Source organism: Hipposideros armiger, unplaced genomic scaffold (assembly GCF_001890085.2).
Source record: "Hipposideros armiger isolate ML-2016 unplaced genomic scaffold, ASM189008v1 scaffold_697, whole genome shotgun sequence".
Lineage (NCBI taxonomy): Eukaryota > Metazoa > Chordata > Mammalia > Chiroptera > Hipposideridae > Hipposideros > Hipposideros armiger.
The window spans coordinates 498,179-514,414 of record NW_017732047.1 but is presented as its reverse complement, the minus strand read 5'-3'; the positions used below and the strand labels follow the sequence as shown (position 1 = coordinate 514,414).

General features: G+C 35.3%; 1 pseudogene; it reads right to left on the bottom strand.

The window, feature by feature from the left end:
• Positions 1 to 659: 659 nt before the first annotated feature.
• LOC109373271 (heterogeneous nuclear ribonucleoprotein D-like pseudogene) lies at positions 660 to 12,268 on the bottom strand (annotated as a pseudogene).
• Between the last annotated feature and the right edge of the window lie 3,968 nt (positions 12,269 to 16,236).

Genomic DNA, 16,236 nt, shown 5'->3' with positions numbered 1-16,236 from the left:
GCTTACTTTTCAACTTTATTATATAATGACTTTGTTAATGATGTATAATATGTATTATTAGACTATAAGCAGAAATGAAATTAATAGTTTTATTCTTTTAAAATTTAGAAAAATTTAAAGATGTAACCTAAAACTTAATGAGTCTTAGTGGATTATAAAAAGAGATTTTTGAATTGTATTTGGAAAGTCTGATGAAAGCTATCTTATTATTTGACAGAATAAATACTTTATTTCATCCATATAAAAAGATAATTTTGAGAATGTATGAAGCATTCATATGTGGTATTTGTATTGATGTATGGAACATTTGCAGAAATATAGTTGAATAGATACCTGAATTATCATTCTTATTGAAATACCTGAAATAATTGGAATATGTAAATGCATAGATCAATGGAGATATTGTGTGTGTGATTTTTAAATGAAATGACAAACATTTAAAATAATAAATCCATAGATCCCAGAAACAAAATGCATACAGGAAACTTAGAAGACATTTAGGAGTCAAAGCCATGTTTCTGCCAAGACCTAGAAGCCTTAAGTGTCAAATTTGGGAACTGCACGGGCTATTGAGAACAGGTTCTAGAGCTTATTCCCATTATTAGAAATATAACAAAATACCCCAACATAAAGCTGAGTCCTGGCATAGCTTTGCAACCTCAAGTAGTTACACTCTCAATGTAAGGATGAATGAGAAATAAGTCCTTTGAGGAATAGTCAACTGTCACGAATCTGGCATTGAGTTCATGGGGGAAGACATTCCCTGGGAATTTACAAACATATAATCATCATTTTGAATTTGCAACCACATAATCATCATTTTTATCCAAATTCACATTAACTATGTGGTCTGGAAAACATCACAGATTTTGATTTAAAGTGACACCTAGTTGACTAGCAGGACAAAGGCAGATACAATGTAGAGAAACTGTACATCAATCTACTCTTTAAAACTATTCGACAAACTTAAGGAAAATGGTTAGGCAGCTCATATTCCTTTTCTCAAACATTTCATGAAACAATGTCCCATGCATCAAAACTAACAAACAAGGTAGAAAAAAGTCCATAACCTTATATAAAAATAAGATCTAAGATTTACCAGATACAGAATGTAATGCAATTGTGTATAATGTTTTGAATACAAAAAGAGAAAACAAGAGGAAACAAATCAGCTCTGCCAAATAACAAAACAGAACTTTTAGAGATAAACAAAATAATAATTTAAATTGAAAACTCTATGAATGGATTAAACAACAAATTAAACACAGCAAAAAGAGAATTAATAAAAAATATGATAGTGCAAAAACAATTATGCAGAATGCAAGCCAGAGAGACAAAGCTAAGTGAAATATGAAAGGGCTTCATAAGAAACATCAGGATAGAATTTGGTCTAACATATGTCAATTTGGAGTTCCAGAAAGTTATAAAAGAGAGAAAACATGAAACTGAGAAGGTAATTGCTTAAATGTTACTATAATTGTGAAAAACACATACATATACAAATATTCGTTAAGAATGTCCCAGAATTGCTTGTAAGATAAATGACAAAAATTCTCCATTTGAAATATCATAGTGTAACTGCAGTACACCTACATTAAAAAAATAGGGGTTTTTTTTGGGAGCAACAAAAATAGGTTGTTTTTTTTATTTTAATCTTTCCTCCCTCTCATTTGTCTATGTAAGGGCACCCTAACCTGTATAGAATTTTTTTTTATCAGAGTTTATTTGAGCCAAACTGATGACATATGCTGGGAAGCAAGATCTCAGCTGCTCCCAACAAAAAGATTTTACAAGTAACCAGAACAAACAGTAAATCATCCAGAATAAAACAATTAAACTGATTATTCTTTTCTCAACAGCAACAATAGAAGCCAGAATGCAATGGAATCATTGTTCTATAATTACAAACAAACAAATCTATCACATAGTTCTATATGATGATAGAAAACAACTGCCAACATGAAATTCTATGCACAATTGTGAGGGGTCACTGAAATGAACTGCTAATATCAATGCTCAGCTGTGAAGAATTTATTACACCAGCACTTGAGCATGCCTCAGATAGAGAGCTCTGAACTCTTAGCCTCCTTGGCATGTTGTCTTAGCTGGGAATCGCTGCTTTCCTGAGGGCACAGCTTCTTTCTCAGGCAGACCATAGCCCATGACTAATCAATGCTAGGGTCCAAGAGCTTGGTATCCTGTCCAACTAAAAATAGCTTCTTCCCTCATGCCCAAATCCTATTTTCTTCCAAAGGTATTAATCCCCAAATCCCTAATAATACTATTTCATGCTTACCTGTGTATCAGAGTTTGTTTCTTGGCCAACCCAACCTGTGACAATTGTGAAACTAAAAACCCATCTCAAAAGGACAAACTGATTGCACCATCAAAAGACATACATTTAAAAAAATTCAAAAGAAAGTATTTAGGAAGAGGAAGAAAGTTCTCAGATGGAAAACTGAAAATGTAAAGATACCTCATATCCCCCCTGCCCCTACATGTGCACAGCCTCCCCCATTGTCAGTATCTCCCACCAGAGGGGTACATTTGTTACAAATGATGACTCTATACTGACTTCTCATAGGCACGCAAAGTCCATAGCTTACAACTGTTCATTCTTGTTGTACATTCTATGGGTCCCTGGGTTTGTGCAATGTTCAATGACATGTATTCATTGTTATGATATCATATTTTCACTGTCCTAAAAATTCTCTGTGCTCTGCAGATTCATCTCTCCACCCCACCCCCAAGCTTTGGCAACCACTGCTCTTTTTACTGTCTCCATAGTTTTCGCCTTCCTCCAAAATGTCAAACAGTTGGAATTATGCAGTAGGTAGCCTTTCCAGATTGGCTTCTTTCACTTAGAAATAATGCATTTAAGATTTTTCCCATGGCTTGGCAGCTCATTTATTTTTAGAAATTTCCTTTTTAGAAATGTTCATGTATATTTAGCACTGAATAATATTCCATTGTCTGGCTGTACCATAGTTTTTTATTCATTCTCCTACTTAAAGGATATCTTGGTTGCTTCCTAATTCTGGTAATTCTGAATAAAGCTGCTATAAATATCCATGTGCAAAACATAAGTTTTCAACTCCTTGGAGTAAATACTAAGGAGCAAGACTGCTAGATCCTATGGTAAGTGTGTGTTTACTTTTGTAAGACACCTCCAGACTTTCTTCCCCAGCGGCTGTACTATTTTGCATTCTGACCAGCAATGAATGAAAGCGCCACATCCTCAGCAGCATGTGGTACCAGCAATACTTAAACCACTCTTCTATTTTTCTGGAGCATGAAGTATGTTCAACTAAGATGCCAACACAGAGGCAAATTTTAGTTTTCTACATGGTGTGCTGTGGGACAAAATATCACTGTACAATAAATACCTCCTACAATTTGATAATTAATGGTAGCTCAAAATTTATTTTCTCTGATGGTTTAAACACATACTTTCTGCCCAATACAGCTTTTACCTTATTCAATGTCTACACTATAGTTATGTCTTTATTTCTTAGACTCCCCTATTTCCTCTGTGCATTAGTTGTCTCTCTCATTATAGGAAGTTCCTCCGTATCAGGTGTTATCTTTATCCTGCCTGGGTTGAAACTGTTCTGTACTTCTGTGGACCAGAAAAATTCCTTAGATTATTTACTTCTCCTTAATGTTAGTTTGAATTGTTTATTTAAATGATAAATAGTAGTTAAATATAAAAACTTAAATGATGGCTTTTGGAGATGGGTGAAAGTTTTGTTATCATTAAATGCAAGCATATTTGTGCCAGACACTAAGCGGCACACTGATAACACAGGAGTGAGTGAACATAGTCTCCACTATTTGATTTTAGCACTTCAAGGTGGAGAATAAATCTGGGGATAGAACTGCCTACGAGTGAATACCAGAAATAAATAGTCCCAAAAATTCATCAAACCAGGAAGGATACTTACCTAAGGAAACCTAGGATACCAAAAGTGTTTTCTAAACAATCATAAATAATAACATGGGAAATGGAACCAAATGAAAGCAAAGGGTAAATACTGAGTAGTGTGTTTCTTGTTGGCTGATGACAATAGAATCAAAGAGGGCTCCAGTAGCATTTCTGAATTTAAGAGAAAAGCTGTTTTCCCTTAAACAGCTTTTGGTAATTGGAGTCAGCATGGTAGATAAAGGAATAGTTCAGCTCTGAATTCTATTTCAAATATCATCAGGTATTTTACAACTTCTTATATTTGTATAGTGCAAAGCATTTGAGCATTTTTACTATATGCAAAGCCATGTAAGGCATAAAAAAAGAGAGCCTACCCCTTAAGATGCATTTACTCAAGTATAGAAGATCAGATGCCCCACAATGGAAGTCAAGAGTTTTTGTTTGTTTGTTTGTTTTTTAAAGATTTTTATTGGGTAATTGGGGGATGGGAACAGCACTGGGGAATTGGGGGAAGGAGAACAGACAAGTTGCTGTCCTTTTGTTCTTCAGTCTAGTTGTGGAAGACGTTGCTTCACTGGCCCAAGTTGGCACCATCATTGTGCTCTTCCTGGGTGAGGCAGATCAGTCGCTGGCTTCTAGACGGACGCTCATAGCAGCTGCTCGCCGCTCATGCTGGCTGCTGGCTACACACGGTAGCCCATGACAACCCACAGCAGCAGGGGCTGCAGCCTACACTGTAGCCGGTGACTCACAGCAGCCCAGCTCCAGGTTAAGCTGTTGTTCAGCATCTTAGCTGTAGAGGGCAGTGTCACTGGCCCTCATATGTGGGATCCGAACCGGGGCCCTCTGGCATCCCAAGCCAGCTCTTAACCAATGCTCCACTCCGCCGGCCGAAGATGTTTTTGTTTTTGTTTTTGTTTTTTTATTTAGAGCCAAAAAGGATAAAATACGAAGACCTAGTGAGTATTCCTGAAGGCAGCTCCTAAATAGGACTTACTGATTTTAGAGTCTAGGTTCATGGAGGGAATAAAACCACCAAATAATTGAACAAGAACAGGAAAATGATGCCTTTTGATGAATACGAGAAAGAAACTTAACTCTCTATTAGTTTTTAATGCTATAAGACAAAGGTTTCAAGTAATTTGTGGATCATAAGATCATGGAATGAAGCACTTCTCAGGAGAATCTTTAAGGAAATGGATAGGATATTTCTACAGTGAATGTTCAGCAAAATCCATGGCCTTCAAAGATAGAAAAACACCACTGGTAGGTGAACTTGTCAAGGGGCAGCAGAGAAGTCAGCAAAGCCCACTGGTTAGGGCTGAAAGGTGAGGAATTAAAATGTGACTCAGCGTATTTTACTTAGCATAATGTCCTCCAGGTTCATCCATGCTGCTGCATATGGCAGGATTTTTCTCTTTCTCGGGGCTAAATAATATTCTAGGAGCTAAATATATCTTGTATCTTGTATCCATATCTTGGTTATTGTGAATAATGCTGCAGTAATTATGAGAGTGCAGATATCTTTTCAAAATTCTTATTTCAATTATTTTGGATATATACCCAGAAGTGAGGTTGCTGGATCATATGGCAGTTCTATTTTTAGTTTTTTGAGGAATCTTTACACTATTTTTCATAGCAGTTGTACCATTTTATAGTTCCACCAAGAGAGCACAAGGACTTTTTATTTCAGATCCTTTTATATTGATGTCTTTCTAATGAAATGAAACCCTGAGTAAAGCTGCACGAATATTAAACTTTAAACATGCACCTTTTTTAAAGTGCAAACTAATTTTTCTTAAAGTACAAGCTAATTAGTTTACTAGAAAATAAAGTACTCAAGCCAGGCAGCACTCATGTGAGAATCTGGCAGGTTTCACACATGATCATCAGCAATTAACCATGGCTGAATATGTGTGAATCGATTCCTGGACTCTACTCTGTTTCATTGATCTATCTGATGCCAACGCCATACTGTTTTGATTGTGGTAGCTTTATAGTAATTATCAAAATAAAGTAGTGTAAGTCCTCCAACCTTGTCATTTTTTAAAATCAAAATTGCTTTGGGAATTCTACGACCTTTGGATTTTCAGATGAACTTCATAACCAGTTTTCCAATCTCTGCAAAAAAGGCTTGCTGGGAATTTTTTTTTTTTTTTAAGATTTTTACTGGGGAATTGGGGGGATGGGAACAGCGCTGGGGAATTGGGGGAAGGGGAACAGACAAGTTGCTGTCCTTTTGTTCTTCAGTCTAGTTGTGGAGGACAGGATGTTGCTTCACTGGCCCAAGTTGGCACCATCACTGCATTCTTCCTGGGCGAGGCAGATCAGTCGCCGACTTCTGGACGCCGCTCACTGTGGCTGCTGGCCGCTCACGCTGGCTGCTGGCTACACATGGTAGCCCATGGCAACCCACTGGAGCAGGGGCTGCAGCCTACGCCGTCGCCAGCGACTCAGGGCAGCCCAGCTCCAGGTTGAGCTGTTGTTCAGCATCTTAGCTGTGGAGGGCAGTGTCACTGGCCCTCATGTGTGGGATCCGAACCGGGGCCCTCTGGCATCCCAAGCCAGTTCTTAACCATCGCGCCTCTCAGCCGGCCCCACTTGCTGGGATTTTGATTGATATTATTCTGAACATATAGGTCAGTTTGGAAAGAATTTGCATTCAAAAATAGTCATCCAGGTGTTCCAATTAATTTAGGTTTTCTCTAATTTATCTGCACTAGGTATTATTCGTTTTATTATACAGGTTTTACACATTTTTGTCATGTTTATCCTTAATTAGTTCATTTTTTGGATGCTATTAAAAATGACATTGATTTTTAAATTTCAAATTCTGATTGTTCAGTGCTGATATATAGACACACAATTAATTATTGTATATTCATCTGATATCCTATAATCTTGCTAACCTCACTTACTTAGTTCTAGTGACTTTTTATAGATTCTATTAGGTTTTCTACAAAGATCTTGCTTTTCATTCCAACCAACCCACTCAGTTAACACAAATAATATTATCAGGAGTCTCTGGCCTCATTAACACTGTTTTGTTTTTAATATATAAATCTATTATGATTTTAGATTGCTATGACTCTTAAGCACTTAATTTTCAACCTATTTCTAGATTTACATTATTCCTTTGAACCAATGATAAGTCTCACTTTTCTAGTTTCTAACATTATTCAATATGCTAACATTATTCAATATCCAGTTTAATTCATTTTTATGCCAGTTCTGGGTAATAACACCTAGTTAATTCCTTATCTCTGTTTTTGTTGGTTTTCATTCTATTTTGATTTGAGAGAGTTTGCTTCTGACCTTAAAGGGAAATTTGAAAAACCTAACCCAACATTAGGCCAAACAAAATACTCTCAAAGTTCTTACAATGTTTAATTGACTCTATTTATAAATTAGGTGTCTCAGAAATAATCTGCCTTTACTCACGTGAACTATCATTGACCAGAATGTGAAAGCAATTTGGCATCAATATCTCCTGCCTTGTGACTTTCTGGGGTTTATCAAGATGATTCAGTTAACTAGGCAGGTAGTCTCTTTCTCACTACTGTTTAGCTTTTGTTCTGAAAATAGGTAATTGGTCAACATTTCTAGATAGAAAATATTGATTTTTATCAGTCCCCCTGTTGAGTTAGTGGCAAGATTAAACACAAATAAGCCTTAAAGAACGAGAGCACGAGAGGATGATAGATGAAAGACCCACAGGAATATGAAAGTAAATGAGAGGTCATCTATTGGGAAAGAGAAAAGCTAAGTGTATATAAAACATCACGGTAGGTATTGAACAAAGAGATATTGGAACCTAATATACACAAAACTTAAAGGCCAGGAATCAATGTAAGATTGTGAAGAATGAGGATGGAAGACACACAATGGTCAAAGTTTAAACTGTAAGACAATACAGAGCTATAATCAAAGTTTTATGATAAACATTAATATAAGTGCTTTGCAGATAAATACTTCCCTGAGCTAAATTCATGAATGTATGTAAGGTTGTAAACCAATGAAAAGAAGCAGGAAAGTAAGCTCCATCAAATAGAAGAAAAATCCATCAATCCACATTAACCCAGAAATTACATAGATGATAAAATTACTACATAAAAGCTTTAATCATTCAGTGAAGAGACTGAATATATTAAGTGGAAACATGGAAGGTATATACCGCATTTTATAAAATGTAACTTCTATTTATGAAAAATGCTATGTCCAACATGCATATTGAAAGGAATTAACAGTAGATTAGACAAATATTAGTGAAATTGAGGACCTAGCATAGAAATTATCAAAAATGAAATACAGCAAAAAGCACTCATAATAAGCAACTAAAAACGGAGCTTCAGTGATCTTTGAGACAACAACAAGAAGCTAAATATATGTACAATTGGAATCTTCAAAGGAGAGGTAAAGGGAGAAACAAAAAAAAAATTGAAGAAATAATAGTCAATTTTTTGTTTTTAAATATGATGAAAACTATCAACTCAGGTTCAAGTGCAAGAAACAGGAAGAAAACTATATTAAGGCAGATCATAATCAAATTTCTTGTATATATATATATATATATATATATATATATATATATATATATATATATATAATCCATATACAAACTTCCTTCTCTCTTACCTGAAATATTGGACATTACCAATCATCCATTTTTACATCACATTTTTGGTACGGTTTTGTGTATTTGTAGTATAACTAGTTGCTCCATGCCATTCATTGCACAAGAGGTGAAAAGTTAATTAAAAAGAAACAGGAACTCTTCAACAGAGGCAGCCCAGAGAAGTAAGACTGCCTACTTCTCCCATGCCCATCATTTTTCCTCTCTTGTCTCATACCTCAGAATAGTCATCAGAAATTCTGGTGAAGATGCTGAATGAGTCACAACTTCTTAAATCCTATAGCCAACTGGTGTTGTATAATCAATCAAGGAGAATGTAATTCCTTACAAAATATTCTTTAAATATTTTTTACAAATAATATAACAAAAGTTTTCCCTAGTTTTTACAATGATTCAAAAGTGTTTAATATTTTTATACTAATTCATCTTCTGTACGTTCATAATTTTATTTATTTGTGATGTTTGGGTTATTTTCAGTTGGGGACTATTATCACTAAAGCTGCTATGAGCATTTATACAAGTCTTTGTGTTTTACTTTGCCATTATAAATACCGAGGTATTGAATGAATGTGATATATGGTGATGTAGGTTTTCATTATAAAACAAAACAATCCAAAAACTGCCAACCTGTTTTTTAAATGACCCTGCATCTCGGTTCAATTCTAGTGACTAAATTCTCATCCTCATGCTTATTTAAGTACTATACTTTCTTTTACAATTAAAAATATTTTAGCTTTATTGAGAGAAACTTAACTTAAAAAATTGTAAGGTATTTAAAGTGTACATTGTTGTGATTTGACATATGTATACATTGTGAAAGAATCTCTCCCATCTAGTTAATTTTTACAAAGTTTGCACTCTTTTACCAACCTCTCCTTCCAGCTTTGCTATTCTTTCTCAAAATCGCTTTGACAGGTCTTTTGAGGTTCCATACAAACGTTAGGATTTTTTTCTATTTCTATTATTGTTGTTTTTTTTCACTTAATAATGTAACCAATTATATGTTCTCTTATATTTAATGGTTTCATAAACATAAGTTTAAAAATTTGCATAATGTTTCATCTTACCTAAATTGTCTTTACTAATGGAAATGCAACATGTTTCTAAAGTCTCAATGTAATGACTATTCTGAAAAATATCCTTTGGTATAGTTGTACTGAATTTTTATTTATTTCATTAGGATAGGATCTTAGAAGTGAAATTAATGAGTTCAGGAATGGAAATAATGTTAAGACAGAGCCATCTTACAGAATGTTCCTCCAAATACCCTACTGACTTGAGAAATAACTGTTCCCATTCTGGAAAATTTACATTGGTCATGCTTTCAAATCATTCCAACATAATATTGTATAGATTTTCTGCCTGTTCTTCTGAGATAACCGATAAGAATCTTCTCTAACACATTCCATAAAAGTCCTTCCACCTTAATGAAACTATGAAAGAGAGGCTAGACAAGAGGCCAATAAATGTGGTAAAGCTGTGGTTCCTGGCATTACAACAACTGGATTCCAACACGTTAAAACTAAAATCCCACTTTCCCAGAAAGTTTTATATGTTTTCAGGCATTGTCATACTATACTTACCAATTAAGCCCATTAAAACGGCATTAGCATAGTTAGGAATACATTTTATAACTCTCAATTAAAACAAAAATATTTGGGTAGCTGAAAATTGTAAAAATGTTGTTAGATATAAATTACACTGCTATAAAATATGGTAACCTCTATATCACAAAGGCAATACAAATTGATGTGTTAATATGAAGTATCAAAGTTCATGTGTATAAATAAGTCTGGCAGTCAAGATACAATGAATCAGGAGCATTTTCAAGTGATCACATGAAATGTAGGAGGCAAAGGAATGATATGGATTATTCTGGTTGGAGCCAAGAGTCATCAGCTAGTGAAAATCCAAGATGAGGAAGAGAGAAACAAAACAAAATGTAGTTAGTTATAGAAGAAGCTAGTAGCAAACAGCCCAGAAAACACCAATGTTCAACAGGGACCAGGAGCATAACAGCAGCAATGGAGACCAAAGGTAAATCTTGGAGTTAGAAAGAAAACCTAGAACTTAATAGCGGGCATGGTTGGCTATCTACACATAATGCATTTCTCCTTTCTGGCAGAATTGTGCCTTCTGTCTTGGTAACCATGTTTCCTCCCTAGGAAGCCCTCGTGTTGTCAGGGGAATCTATCTCAAGCACAATCTTCAGGGCTGGGCCCTGATTACAAACAGTTATTTATTCCTTTCTTTGACTTGTCATTAGAATAACCTGTTTGTTTGGTTGTGGTGGTGGTGGTTGTATTTAATAGCAATGCCCAGGGGCTGTGCCAGTGATTATGTTTTGTTTTCATATAAAGAAGCATTTACTTGAGGTTTAACATGAAATCATACAAATGAAATTCGTGTAAACACAAACCCACATTGAGTCATAACACAGCAAAAGACAAAGTGAAAACAAAGAAAATGAATTGGCAGCTATACATAGTTGGACACAGTTGTGTCTTGTACAGTAGGAAGTCTTTTACAAAATGATCATCTTAGATCAACAGGAGACCAATCTTCAAAGCCGCCCTGCAAGATGGGTTACTTTAGCAACCTCCTCCTGCATCTCCCTAATGTCCTGTTTTAGTGCAGCTGATAATTGTTTTAGTGATTGCCACCTTGAGACGCCTTGCCATAAGTGCTCTCCTAGCCACGGTAGTCTGCATATCCCTGTCCATATACCGTATTTCCCAATGGATAAGATGCACCCTTTTTGGAAAAATTTGGGGTCTAAAAACTGGGTGTGTCTTAGACAGTGGTTGTAGATTTTTTTACTTGCATTTCCTGCAAGTGATGAGGAGTTGTATGAATTTTATGATGAATAACACTTGAGTTTAATAACTTTATGTAATACATTTTTTTCAAATTTTGGGCCCCAAAATTAAGGTGCGTCTCATACATGGGGACATACAGTACATAGTTCCCAGCGTTACACCCAGTATAATCATAGCCACTATAGTTTTGATCACCACCAGAGGCACAACTGTAATTTCCATATCCTTGATCATGATAGTTATTAAATCCTTGGTTCCAGTTTTGACCCTGACCTTGGTCACGATTCCTAGCACCACCTAGGAAGAGGAGCTGCAGCACCTCTTCCTCCTTTTTGTTGTTGCTGCTGCCTCCTATATGCCTCTTTAGGTTGTGCAACTTGGATTTCACACTTCCCAGAACCACCAGTTTGATATCTGCCTTTTAACAATTTCTTTACTGGCTCTTCATCCTTATATGTGATAAAACAAAATCCTCTTCTTTCATTTGTTTTTGTATCCATGGGAAGTTCAATATTTTCAATCTCTCCAAAACCTCCAAATATTCTGTAATTTGTTCTTCAGAAGTATATGGGCTCAAGCCACCCCACAAAAGACTTTTGGGGGAATTCCTTCCTTTTTAAAGCATTGGCCCTTTTGGGGTCTATCAATTGGCCATCCAGTTTGTGTTCCTTCAGTTCCAAAACCTTATCAACACTAGCAGCATCTTTAAAAGAGCACAAATCCAAACCCTCTTGATCTGCCAGAGACTGGATATGTTTTAACTGTGTAGTCTACAACTTTCCCAAATAGAGAAAAAAATCAGCCGGATTTCGTTTTCTTGTTTGTTTCCCAGCTCAAGCCTCCAATAAACATTTTACCGTCATCCTGCTGATTCTTGATTGCATTGATCTTGAATCCCTCTGTGAATTCCTCTATGTTGCTGTTACTTGTTCAAGTCCTGGATGGTGGCAGAAGTGTGGCTGCAGGTGGGGCGTTGTATGGAGCTGGATTTCAAATGTCAGAGACTGTTTTAATGGGTGAATTGGAACACAGAACCTCCTATATTTTTTATCCCTCTTCTGTTGGGAGCTCTGAAAAAAATACCGGTTTGGGACTCAGCACCAATTAAGTCCATCAGGATTCCTGAATGTGAGAATGGGAAACAGGCATTTAAAAACAAACAAAACCTCTCCAGAGAGCTCAGCACAAGAACAACTTCTGTAATGTGGAACATCATCCCCTTTTATAGAGATTGGTTTAGAAAAGGATATATAACCCAAATTAGCCAAAAAATTACAAAGGAAAATAGCTGGTAGGTGGAGAAAAAGAAAAGTTCTGTCTCAGGCGAAATCTCCTTGAGAGCCAGCTGTCCAACGTGGCAACTGCTCGCCTCATGTGGCTGTTGAGAACTTGAAATATGGCGAGTACAGCTAAGAAACAAAATTTTAAAATTTATTTAATTTTGATGAATTTTAATTTAAGAACTGACCCAATTTCATTATTGGAAAAATTTTAAATACTTTTTTTTAAATTTGTAATGTGAGTCTACTTTCTGAACTCTACATTTTACGAAATATGTCAAATGCTTCTGATGTAAATTGTGTCCAAATTGAGATGTTCAACACAAATCAGATTTTCAAGATTTAATATGAAATAGAAAATGTAAAATATATTAAGAATATGTTCATGTAAATTATCTGCTGGAATAAGAATATATATATATATATATATATATATTATATATATATTTTTTAATATATTGGGTTAAAGAAGATATAACACTAAAGTGAATTTCACCTGCTTCTATTTACTTTTTAAACATGGTGTTTGTTGTCTAGAAAATTTTAATTTATATATGTAGCTTCTATTATATTTCCTGGACATAACTGGCTAAATTTGAATGAAATTAAGACTACCAGCATGAGGATAAAAATCACAGAAACTGGGAAAGCCAAGCTGAGGACACAGAAATGGAAAAAGAGGCACGGTGGAAACCTGCCGATTTTGCCAGGCTGCCAGATATTTTCAGTCATTTCATCATTCACCCTGTATTATCTATTCTTCATTAACAAAGAATCCCAAACTCAATGATTTAAAACAATAGGCAATTATTATTTTACAGTTTCTGTAGGGCAGGAATCTATATGTGACTTATGTAGGTGCTTCTGCCTTGAGGTCTCTCACAAGGCTGCAATCAAGGAGTCAGCCAGGGCTATGATCCCATCTGGTGGTTTGACTGGGGGAGGATATTCTTTCAAGATCACACATACAATGCTGTCAGAATTCGGTTCTTCATAGGTTGTTGGACAAGAACCTCAGTTCCTCACTCATTGCCCGCTGGCCAGAGGCCTTCCTCTGTTCCTTTCCACATGAGCCCTCCTTCCACAGGGGAGCTCTACAGCATGGTATCTGGTTTCCTCAAGCAAGAGAGAAAACTCAAGATGATAACCACTATCTCCTTATAACCTAATCCCTGAACTAATAGCCCGCTACTTTTGCCATATATGATTGATTTAAAGTGAGTCATAAGGTCCAGCCCATATTAAAGGAAAGTGATTATATAACTGCATGGGTATTAGAAGGTAAAAATCATCAGAGACCAACTTAGAAGCTGCCTACCACTCTTCTGCGTGCACTTCATCCCCAACCTCAGGGGTAATCACTACTGTGATTGCGTGAGGTAGGTTAATATTATTTATAGGCAAGTATTTTATTTTTACCTCAACTAATGAATTCATAAAAAATATATATTATTGTTTTTTAAAATATTATGTTAATTACATATGTCTCCACTTGCTTTTCCTCCTCAACATTATAGTATAAGTTATATCTACATTGATGTTGATACTATATGATTTAGTTCATATAACTCACTTGCTATATAATATTTTACTGTATAAATAAGCCACAGTTAATTTATCACCTACCAAAGAATATTTAGAGGGTTGTTGTTTTTTTTCCACACTTATTCTATTACAAGCACTGCTGCATTAGATAGCTTTTAAAAGTGTACATATGGAAGAGTCTCAGTAGACTTGGGGTTACTGGGATGAAAGTATATGCAACTTCATATTTATTAGATATTGCAGAACTGCTTTCCAAATGTTACACTAATTTGTGGTTTTGCCAGCAAACTACAAGTATAATAGTTGATGGTACACTAGCAGCTAAAATTTATTGGATTTAACAACACTTTTCCTTTTTGATGGTGATAAAATCACATTTTATTATGATTTTAATTTGAATACCCCTGATTACTCATGAGGTTCTATATATTCAACTTACTTGTCCATGTGAATTTTGGCATTCAGGTTCCCTTCTCTGAGACTTGTTTACATACTTTGTAACTTTTCTAATCAGTTCTTTGTATTTATTTTCTTATTTAGTCACTGGGGTTTTCTATGTATTCTTGATACAAACCCTTTATTCAATATATGGGTGACAAATATTTCTTTTCAATATATTACATGTCATATTTCACATTTTTTACATGTCAATGTATACAAATTATCACATTAATTTTTAATGTGTTAAATGTATTGCAATATTTTTTTATGGTTTATGCTTTTTTTATCTTGTTTGAGAAAATATTCCTAGTTTAAATTTATTTTAAAAATTCAACTTTTTACTTTACTCTTTGTCATTGAATTATACACTTGATTTTATTTTCCTTTTTCTTATTTACATACACTATTTCTAGACATTTAGTAGGAGAATTTTTAAAGGTTTCAGTCTTTTTTCTTGCCTGAACCAAAGACAATTCAAGTTAATCTTTAAACCGTTCAGTAATATTTTTTTCATTACTTATAATAAAAGCTTCCATAATAAAACAAGAGGCAAAAATTCATAGAATTTATTAAAGGATAACTTAAAATGAATTTAAAAAATTCATAGAATTTACTAAAGGATAATTTAAAATGCATAATAAAACAAGAGGCAAAAATTCATAGAATTTATTAAAGGATAATTTATTAAAGGATAATTAGAAAGCTCAAAAAATATAAAGTTAAAATGTGTTCACCTGATTTGTCATTGGTGATAACAAATCCAGGGAGTGGTTTGGATAAACCAGGTTAAACACTGAACCAATCATTAGTTTTATTCTCTGAATGTTTCCAGGCTCAGTCTCCCAAGATCATGATGATATTGCATTGTGGTTGTCACCTGATTGTTTGGGTTTTTTTTTTTAGATTTTTATTGGGGAATTGGGGAACAGACAAGTTGCTATCCTTTTGTTCTTCAATCTAGTTGTGGAGGACATTGCTTCACTGGCCCAAGTTGGCACCATCATTGAGCTCTTCCTGGGTGAGGCAGATCAGTCGCCGGCTTCTGGACGGCCGCTCACGCTGGCTGCTGGCTACACACAGTAGCCCATGGCAACTCACCTGCCGTCGCTGGCGACTCACAGCAGCCCAGCTCCAGGTCGAGCTGTTGTTCAGCATCTTAGCTGTAGAGGGCAGTGTCACTGGCCTGCATATGTGGGATCCGAACCGGGGCCCTCTGGCATCCCAAGCCAGCTAATAACCAATGCGCCACTCAGCTGGCCAGCCATCTGATTGGTTTTGACAACTGAGTTGTAAGGGGAGTCACATGTTGAATATTTCATTGTAACATCCAGAACTTTCCTCTTCCACCAGAGCAACCAGCAAGTTTCATGGTGTGCTCCTTCATCTGGAGGGGTCCAGCATGAAGAGGATATCATAAGGGAAAAGTGAATCTTTCTTATTGTAAGCCATTGGATTTGGGAATTTATCACTACAGCATATCCTAGCCTTTCCTGATAATATATATATATATATATATATATATATATATATATATATATATATATATATATATATATAAGAGGGATGTGAATTCATGCCCATAGAACAAGGATG